The following is a 9,753-nucleotide window of genomic DNA, read 5'->3' as shown; positions in this document are numbered from 1 at the left end:
AAAAAACTCCCACTGAAAGTGCGGTTATGTCCATTTCTTCTTTTATTTCTGTCAAGCATTGGTTTATATTTTGTGGAACAATATTGTGCAGTAGATGCAAATTTTGAAATTGTGTAATTTTGGAAATACTGAATCTTTTATTATAAACAACTCTGTCTCTAGTAGTGCTTTATATGACAATGCTGTCTGACATGAGGATCCACTTTCTTTTGGAGAGTTCTTTGGAATGTAAATATGTGGTGATCTCAGTCTTCTGAGCACTCACCTACCAGCCAGGAATGTCTGCAAACTGAATACTTATTTCCCATGGATACCTGATGTGTCTGCCCATCAGACATGGCTTGGTTGCAATCCACATATTTTTCAAATGCTTGCCCAACGCCTGCTGACTACCTCTGCCGCAGGACACCCAGCCAACTTCTTTACAATCAAAGGACTGCAATGATACCTTGCAAATAAGATGTTACCCAGTCATGGGGAGATGGCACCCCCAAAATCTGACCTTCCTTCTTACTGTTCAACTCTAGGATCTAAGAGAGTGCTCTTTACATCTTTATGTTACTCTTCCCATGAAGAAGAAATCAAGGAGGGATTTTTGTCTTCTGATTAGACCCAGACTTACACAGAATTGAAACAGACAGTGACTGCAGGCGATACACCTGTAAAGATGAGATGTGGGGGTTGATTTCATCAAGTCTTTGTCTGGAGCCAGATGCTGAGCTCCTTGAAAGACACTCAGCTGCATTATGAGCACTATGGCTCACTCAGAATATGTACACAGAAGCACTTGCCTTGGGAATCCAAGTGAATGCTAGGCTTAGCTGTTACCTCAGTAATGACTACAAAGACTGTGGTGAGAGACAGATTCTTATGACTAGAGTTGCACAGAAAATGGCATGCTCATATTTACTAAAACAAGCTCAAATCAAGGTCTGATAACCACAAAGCCTCAAGACAGCTCTTAAAAAGGACATTTTTTGTGGTCACAGGACTGACACTGCTGAAAATCAAACATGAAATTTAACTGCACAGGTAAAATTACGACCACAATTAGAGTGTCTATATCAACTAGTTGTTCATGTGAAAATTAGGGCACTGATAAGGGAAGAATGAGATTTGAAAACGAATGGGGACACTGAGTCAGACCAAGATGAAAGTCACAATCTCGAATCCACAAGACACCAACTCTCCCTCATCAGGAAGTCTCCTGCCCTTTGGTTTCTGAGATGAGCCTTCCTCTGCTTAAAAATACCGAAGAGGAAATAAAGCTTTGCTTGACCTTCAAAAAAAAAAAAAAAAACAAAAACCGAAGAACTCTCACTTGGGGCAAAAGTCTTAGAAGGAAATGCTCCTTCTCTTCAAGATCCACCCAAACTACCTGCTACTGTCTCTAGTCACATAATGAATTCATAGTCCAGGGTAACAGGGATACAATATCTTCAGTGCAAGATAAAACAGCCTGCACAACAACAGTTCCAACTAGTATAATATGTAGAAGAAACCTGAGTACCCTGTCGGGGAATAAACTGTAAGCACGCCAGACCCGTAAGTGTGGAATATAACAATAAACTGAGCCAAATTCATTGACATGGGGGCACTTATAATAATGACAGTCTGGGTTTAATATATACTACCTCATGGACGCAGGGAAAGCTCTAACAGCTTACTTGCTTGGATGGTACCATAGACTCAATGGTGACCTATAGTAATGAGTTCAAATGTCAGAAATTCCACCACAAAACATGAAGGGGCAAATCCCAGGGAGATAGCAATGTGGCACTGGATTTGTCCTGTGTGATACACAGCCCCATTCCCCACTCCACGTTGAGGGAACAGAAGAGTCTCCACAAGGGTACAGAGAAACAGGTAAGTAGATGGCCTCCATCCTAGAAGCCTCTGCGGTTATTCTCCATGATAGGTGAGGTATGACTGTAGGGGCTATACGATCACTGAGTTCCCTGATTTCAGTGGGGATGATGAGAAGCCAGAGTAGCAGAAATCAAGTAGGCGCACTTAACTGCCAAAGACAAAGTAGGCATGTGAACTGTCAAGAACAGTGGGAATGAAACAGGAATCCGAGTGCTCGGGCCCGCAGAAATCAATAGCAGTGGCTAACTGATCCCAGCCTAACTGGTCCCTTGCAACGAAACAGATACGCAGCCTATTCTAGCAGAGGTCAACAAACCTGCTCTAACAGTCCATACAGTACATTGCAGGCACAGCAGGGCAAATACTGCCTGTGCTTTATAAACTCAAGTCTGTCTCTGTGGTTTCAAGGAAGCTATAGAAAATATGTAAACCAGGGGCACGTGGGTGGCTCAGTTGTTAAGCATCTGCCTTTGGCTCAGGTCATGGTCCCAGGGTTCTGGGACTGAGCCCTGCATCAGGCTCCCTTGCTCGGCGGGGAGCCTGCTTCCCCTTTCCCTCTGCCTGCTTCTCCCTCTGCTTGTGCTCTCTCTCTGTCAATGAGTAAAATATTTTTTAAAAAATGTAAACCAATGAATATGGTTAAGTTTGTCTAAAGCTGTATTTACAGAAACAGGTGGAGGCCAGATTTGGCCCAGGGTCCAGTTTCCAACTTATGTACTAGAATTTTATTTGATGTCTGTAACTAGAAACCTCAAGTACAGTAACCTAAACTCAGATTTAACTGACCACAGTGGAAAATCACAGCCGCCTACCCAACTTCAAGACATAGGCTATATCACGAACTTGGGACTCCTTCAGCAAAGGAAGGATCTTGCATCATCACCACTATTCATACTATAAACCTTCCTACAGACTCTTCATAAAAGGATGTACAGTCATTTACAAGTAACTATGCAAGGGGGAAAAGGAAATATTCAGACAGTCTCTAAGAGGACAATAATTCCTGAGGATCCAAAATATCATTCTGGCACACCACCAAAGCAGAGACTTATGGTAGGTGATTTAAAAAAAAAAAAAAAATCTTAACTTCAGTGAACTCAGACTGGACCCAGCTGCAGCAAGCACCCACCCTGTGTTTCTTTCTTTCCCCAAAACCTAAATATATAATTGGAATTTTTGGCAACTAGCAGAATTTCCTTATCTCTGACCCATAGGGTAAGGACCATTATGGTAGGAAAAACTGAAAGGAGTATCCTGAAATTCCCCACCACTGGACAATATAATCCAGAAACGATACCAACATCGCAGGAGGAGATACAAAGATTAATGCTTCAAAAGATTAGTTGCATCTATATCCTTCCTGTTTTCATTAATACACAACTTATTACAGGATAACTTTACAATTTCGTCTTTAGGTAACTGATTTTCGTGAGATTGTAACTAAATTTGAGCAGTAATTACTATGGACCATGAGGGAGATAAAATACTTGATGTACATTATAACTCCTTTTTTTTTAAGACTTTATTTATTTATTTATTTGGCACAGAGAGAGAGATCACAAGTAGGCAGAGAGGCAGGCAGAGAGAGTGGGGGAAGCAGGCTCCCTGCTGAGCACAGAGCACAATGCAGGGCTCAATCCCAGGACCCTGAGATCATGACCTGAGCCAAAAGCAGAGGCTTAACTCACTGAGCCACCCAGGCGCCCCACGTTGTAACTCCTTTATGCAACATAATATGAAGTACATATCACCCACAAGATAGTCTGTGAAAGATCTTTTGAAGCTTCTGGACCTGAATAGCTGGCAAACTATAAGTCACAGGGCTGTTTCTGGAAATCAAGTTTTATTGGAAGAAAGCCATATCCATTTACTAGGGTTTATGGTTGCTTGTGCACTACAAAGGCAGAGCTGAGAAATTCCAGGCCTTATGGCCAACAAATTACAATGTAGTCACTCAAAGAAGACTGCAACTACCTCCATTTTGGCCCCCAACTTTCTAACTGATTAAGGTCTTCTTTCCAGCTCGTCTCTTAACTCAGGCAAAAGTCCAAACGGGCAAAGCATCTCTGATGGAAACTGAAACTTCCTGGCCAAGCTTTAAGGACTCCCCTGAGCTAGCAAGACCCCACGTGACTGACTCCAAGGCAATGACGGACCTGATCTTTGCTCACCTGCAGGTACGCGCTGACCTCTGTCCCGTATGTCCCACATATTTTCAGAATTTTGACGACCATCTTTGAGACACTAGTTCCCTCTCTTCCTGGTATTGGCCTCACTGACATATATTTCTGCCTTGTTTCACCACCACTCATTTCTCTCTTTTTTTTTTTTTAAGATTTTATTTATTTACTTGACAGACAGAGATCACAAGCAGGCAGAGAGGGGCGGGGGGGAAGCAGGCTCCCTGCTGAGCAGAGAGCCCAATACGGGGCTCTATCCCAAGACCCTGGGATCATGACCTGAGCCAACGGCAGAAGCTTTAACCCACTGAGCCACCCAGTCGCCCCTCTCTGTCTTTGATTTCGTCAGCGACCAGTGGCCGAACCTGGTCTGTTTTAAAACCCCAGAGACAGGTGCTCTTGCACCCCTGAGCCCCTCGTTACATTACTACCTTGGCCTTTTCTGACACAAAGTCTACCAACGTCTATACCGGACCCAATTACCATATTACGAAATTACAAGATGAACAAAACATTTAAACACATCATGGAAATAAAATCGCAAATATCAAAAGTATGAGTTTCTCAAAAAACATGTGACTCTTCCAAATCGGTATTACGAAGAAACAATAGCTCTGCTTTAGCTTAAAAGAGACTAAGAGACATAAACATATATATTGTCACATATAAACCTTGACTGAGTCCTAGATCCAAAAATACTCAAAAACATATTTTGAGACAATGTATAGGATTTTAGTTTTCACAGAGCAGATATCAGTTAACATTTTTAATTTTCTTGGGTGAAATCAATGTATTATAGTTTTAGTAGCAAAATGTCCTTATCCTTGGGAGATACATTGTCAGTAACTTTTTTTTAAAGGTTTTATTTATTTATTTGACACAGAGAGAGAGCACAAGCAGGGGAAGTAGCAGGCAGAGGCAGAGGGAGAAGGAGACTCCCTGCTCTGTGGGGATCGATCGCAGGACCCCGGGATCATGACTGAACGGAAGGCAGACGCTTAACCAACTGAGCCACCCAGTCGCCAACATTACCGAGTATTTCAAGGTCAAGTATCACGCCTGCAATTTATTTCCTTTTTACTCTCAATACATGTCTTTATCCAGAGGGCGCAACCATGCAAAATGCGAAAATGGGTGAACCTACTTCGATTACATTCATAGCAGTAGTATTTACGTTTCCTTTAGGTTAAGATCTTTGGAAACAAAAATGTCGGGAAAATACACGTCCTGTAATTGTGAAATTCAGTTATTTAAAAGTGGGGTAATAAAGCCTCCGTTCTTTTCTCCAGGGGTCCCCTAGTTTGAAACCTGGGGGGGGATGGACGGGTTCAGGAGGGAAGGATGTTAAGGTAGATGAAAACGGTTTCTCTGTAGTAGAGATGTGGGCACGCGTGTATCACTAGCTTCTGAAATATGCCCTCTACTGACATCCGGGAAAGCATGTTACCTTCCGACTAAGACACGGTGTGTCCAAAATAAAGGACGAGCGTGACAAAGCCACATTCTCTTCCGCACGAAAAGGAAACGCAAGCCCTTGTGAACCAACTTTCCCAAAGCTCACCAGCCGGTCCCCGAGGAGGCGGAGTCTGGGTCACTCCCAACAGCTGAAATTCTTTACCTCCTTGAGAAAAGTCACAAAGCTTGCCTGCGCAGTGGATACAAAAGACCCCACGGAAGCGGCCTCACAGCAGGTCCACTGCGGCTCCGGGTGGGAACCGCCGGCCTCAACGGCCTCTCGGCCGCTCTAGGCGAATGCGCACGGCGCGGCCCGGCCCTTCAGCAGGCCCATCCGCCATCCTGACTAAACCCGTCCCTGGATTCCCTCCTCCTTCCCCCTCCTTCACGCCACCCTTACCACGGCCAGCCCACAGGTGACCACTACCATCCCCAAGTGCTGAACGCGGTCCGGAGGAGGCAGCCGGAAGAGACCCCGGCGGGCGTGTGACGCCACTTCCGCTTCCTGCCGTGGGTTCGAGGGGGCGGGGCTTCCACTTTCAGACCGCGGAGCTGTGGCTTCCTCCTGCGCGGGCTAGATGGCGCGCTGGGGTGCGGGTAGGTTTGAGGCCGGGATGCGGCCGGGAGGACACGGCGGGGGCTGGAACCAGGTACGTGGGCGCGGCTACGGGCTGACGGCGGGACCCGTGCGCGGGGTGGGCCGGGATGGCGTGGGGCGAGGCCCAGCTGCAGTTTGCGCGGTGGGAGGACGCCCCTGCAAACCCAACGGCCTGCTCAGTGAATGGTTTCGTGCCTCCCTCCCCGCAGTTCCTAGAACCTTTACGTAAGGTCGTCGTTCCTTACGGATAAGCCTGAGAATCCAGCGGTCCATCATTTTGGGTGTTGTCGGGTGGCGTTTTTGCAGTAAATAGAGATCTTTGTAAACACGATTGGGTATCCCATCTATTCAAGACTTAGGGGAGGGAAGTGGGGGCGTGATGGACGAAGTATGTGAAGGAGATTAAGAAATACAGTCTTCCGGTTGTAAAATAAGTAAGACAGGAGATGCCATGGACCCGCATATGGAATATAGTCAATGTAGCATTTCACCGTTCTTTGTATGATGACAGCTATTAACTAGACACTGTGGTGACCATTTCATGACGTGTATATGTGTCAAATCACTGTGTACTCCTGAAACTAATCATTGTTTGTCAGTTGTTCATCAATAAAAAGAGAAACGTCTTGTTCTTGCACATCATCAAATGTGTTTTATGCATCGACTGAATTGATAACCTCTGTTGCTCTGTTAATGTTTCATCTTTCATTGTACAAATATTTAATTGTTCTTTAACATCACCAGAATTGCCAAATTTATTAGTTTACATCAACGTTATGGAAGTTAAAGAAAATAATTAATTTGTCTCATGGACGGGAAGGTGACTTATTAATTCATTCGTTTCCAAGCTCCATCTAGCAGTCACTAGGGTTAAAAGTGAGTCAGCTGACTGCTTGAAATCTCATGAACTTTAAGATCTTCAATTTGTCCTGTTGAATGTGAACAGTATTGACATAAATAAATCCCTTCAGATAAATGTGAATTTATATGTTTGCAATATTCTAGCATACTTGAAAAGCTGTTTGCACAGTTATCACAAGCATGAGGAAGAATTTCAGTATGTTCAATACAACATGCCTGTTAGCATTTATATTAAGTCTACTCTGAAAACCGCATACTTGACATACAAAGAAGTTTTTATACTTGTTAAAGGGAATTTTGTAGGCGCCTGGATAGCTCAGTCAAACATCGAACTCTTGATTTGGGCTCAGGTCATGACCTCAGGGTCATGAGATCGAGCCTGAGTCTGGCTCTGCATTTGGTGGGGAGTCTCCTTGAGAGTCTCTCCCTCCTTCTCTCTCTGCCCCTCTCCCCAAAATGCCTTCTCAAAATAAATAAATAAATAAATGTTTTAAGAAAAGATTATTTTGCTAAAGAGGCTGTACTGTCCATGTTTTCCATTGTTATACTTAGCACTTAGTTAATTTATATGCATGTTTATTTACCACATGGCTTTGCAAGTCTTCTGGATCATTGGTTTCATGTGTCCGAAACTGACACTAGTACTATTCATCACAGCTGTGCTCCTGGAAATGTAGGTAAAGTTCACTGCTTGAAGATAACTGTACATTGCACTGCTCACAGCAATAAAAGTCACTAAAATGGGTGTCTGCAATGCAAGTTTGATGTGTTCAATCAGAAGCATGTTGGTAGAGAAACTTTCCTTGCATATTCGACGCATCTGAATTATTACCTTTGTGCTTCAGCATCATATGCTGCTTTATAGCAGAAAAATATTTGCTGTTGAACTCACAAAGTTCACATTTATAGAAGTCACTGCTATTAGCTCTCAGAAAAGGCCAGTTCTGCTGGGCTGGCCCATTCAAAGCTTGGCTCCTGTCACAAATTTTGCAAACTTTAACTGGTGGCTCCTCATCAGTTTGGTCTTGGAGACTCTCAGAGGAATTGTTTTCTGTCTCCAAATCGTAATCTCCAGAAATTGCATGCACTTCTGCAACCGTTGGAACATCTTCAGCTGTGTGAAACTCTATAGGACTCTCCTCTTGAGTTTGTTGGTTGGCCATTTCAGATGAGTCACACTCTTCATCATAAATTTCAGTATCAGCAGATTCTTTTTTTTTTTTTTCCCACAAGAGGCAGTTTGGTCTAGAATTCTCAGTACAGTACTGGGAACAAGGTAGTTATGATTTCTATTTCTGGTCTTGATTCCATCTGTAAATTTTGGCAAATCATTTGATGTCTCTGTATCAGAGTCATCCTTTCTGTTGTCAAAATATTTTAGTCTGGTTTTCTCATAGAACAAATACTATCACTGAACAGAAAATATTCCATTGAATCCATCTAATTCTGCTTATTCCAGAGGAATCTGAGTACTTTCTCTTGTTTTAGGATATTCATTCGTAACTTTTCAATTCCGTATAATTCTTTTTTTAAGATTTTATTTATTTATTGACAGAGAGAGACAGCGAGAGAGGGAACTCAAGCAGGAGGAGAGGAAGAAGCAGGCTTCCCACCGAGCAGGGAACCTGATGTGGGGCTCGATCCCAGGACCCTGCAATCATGACCTGAGCCGAAGGCAGATGTTTAATGACTAAGCCACCTAGGTGTCCCTCAATTTGGTATAATTCTTAATACTGTAGTGAGAGGAAATGAATTACAAGGAAGCTTTCACAGATACTAAAAAATGCCAGGACCCCAGGGTTGCAGTACTGTGACCATCATGCTCCTGAGCACTCCCCAAGCCTTGGCCCTTTCCCTCCTGCATGCCTCACGCCCTGCCCTTCAGGCCATCCGTACAAAGGTTTAAGTGTTATGTAGGTGAAGAAGTCTAGGGGTGGTTTTTTTTTTAAGATTTTATTTATGAGAGAGCATGGGGAACGGAGGGAGAGAATTTCAAGCAGACTTCCTGCCCAGCAAGGAGCCCAACATTGGGCATGATTCCACAACCCTGAGATCACCACCTGAGCCAAAACCAGGAGTTGGACCCTTAACTGACTGAGACACCCAAGCACCCCCAAAAAGACTATCTGCATTTCCTGCTTTAATTTTATAAGTCTCTTCAACTACAGATTATATTCAGATTTTATCATTTTCTTCTTAAATATATTTAAAGACACTTAAATCTCTAATTTTTTTTAAGATTTTATTTATTTATTTGACAGACAGAGATCACAAATAGGCAGAGAGGCAGGCAGAGAGAGAGGAGGAAGCAGGCTCCCTGCTGAGCAGAGAGCCCGATGCGGAGGCCCAATCCCAGGACCCTGGGATCATGACCTGAGCCGAAGGCAGAGGCCTTAACCCACTGAGCCACCCAGGCGCCCCTTAAATCTCTAATTTGCATGGAATGTATTTTGACCTGTAGTGTGTGATAGTGGATCCAGTTACATTTTTTCCTCCAGAAAACATGGCTAATTGTTTTAGTACCACTTACTGATAAATTAACTGGCACACTGAATTGGAATTGCACCCTTATTTAAAAAACAACTCTTATAAATACCTGTATCAGTTTCTAGAACTCTTGTGTACTAGTAATGTATTTATATATAAACATCTCACTCTTGATTGTGGTACGCTTATATGGCTTAATATTTCATGGTAAATATATAGTGGGAGGTAATATTCGTTGCATATAACTGCAGTAGGTATTCAGCTTGACATCCTTCACAGGTCAGCTAGTAGAGTATGCAGACA

The 9,753-nt window shown here is 43.4% G+C and overlaps 1 pseudogene across 1 annotated transcript; it reads right to left on the bottom strand.

Annotated features, from left to right (window-relative positions):
- Positions 1–5,927: 5,927 nt before the first annotated feature.
- On the bottom strand, positions 5,928–8,429 carry LOC308353553 (zinc finger protein 639-like; annotated as a pseudogene). The gene is made up of 3 exons: positions 7,488–8,429; positions 6,968–7,278; positions 5,928–6,230 (listed from the first exon to the last, which is right to left on the bottom strand). The product of its transcript is annotated as a zinc finger protein 639-like (transcript).
- Positions 8,430–9,753: the final 1,324 nt, after the last annotated feature.

The sequence above is a fragment of the Martes martes genome, assembly GCF_963455335.1.
Source record: "Martes martes genome assembly, chromosome: 1".
In the NCBI taxonomy this organism is placed as follows: domain Eukaryota; kingdom Metazoa; phylum Chordata; class Mammalia; order Carnivora; family Mustelidae; genus Martes; species Martes martes.
This window is presented reverse-complemented; position numbering and strand designations above follow the sequence as displayed.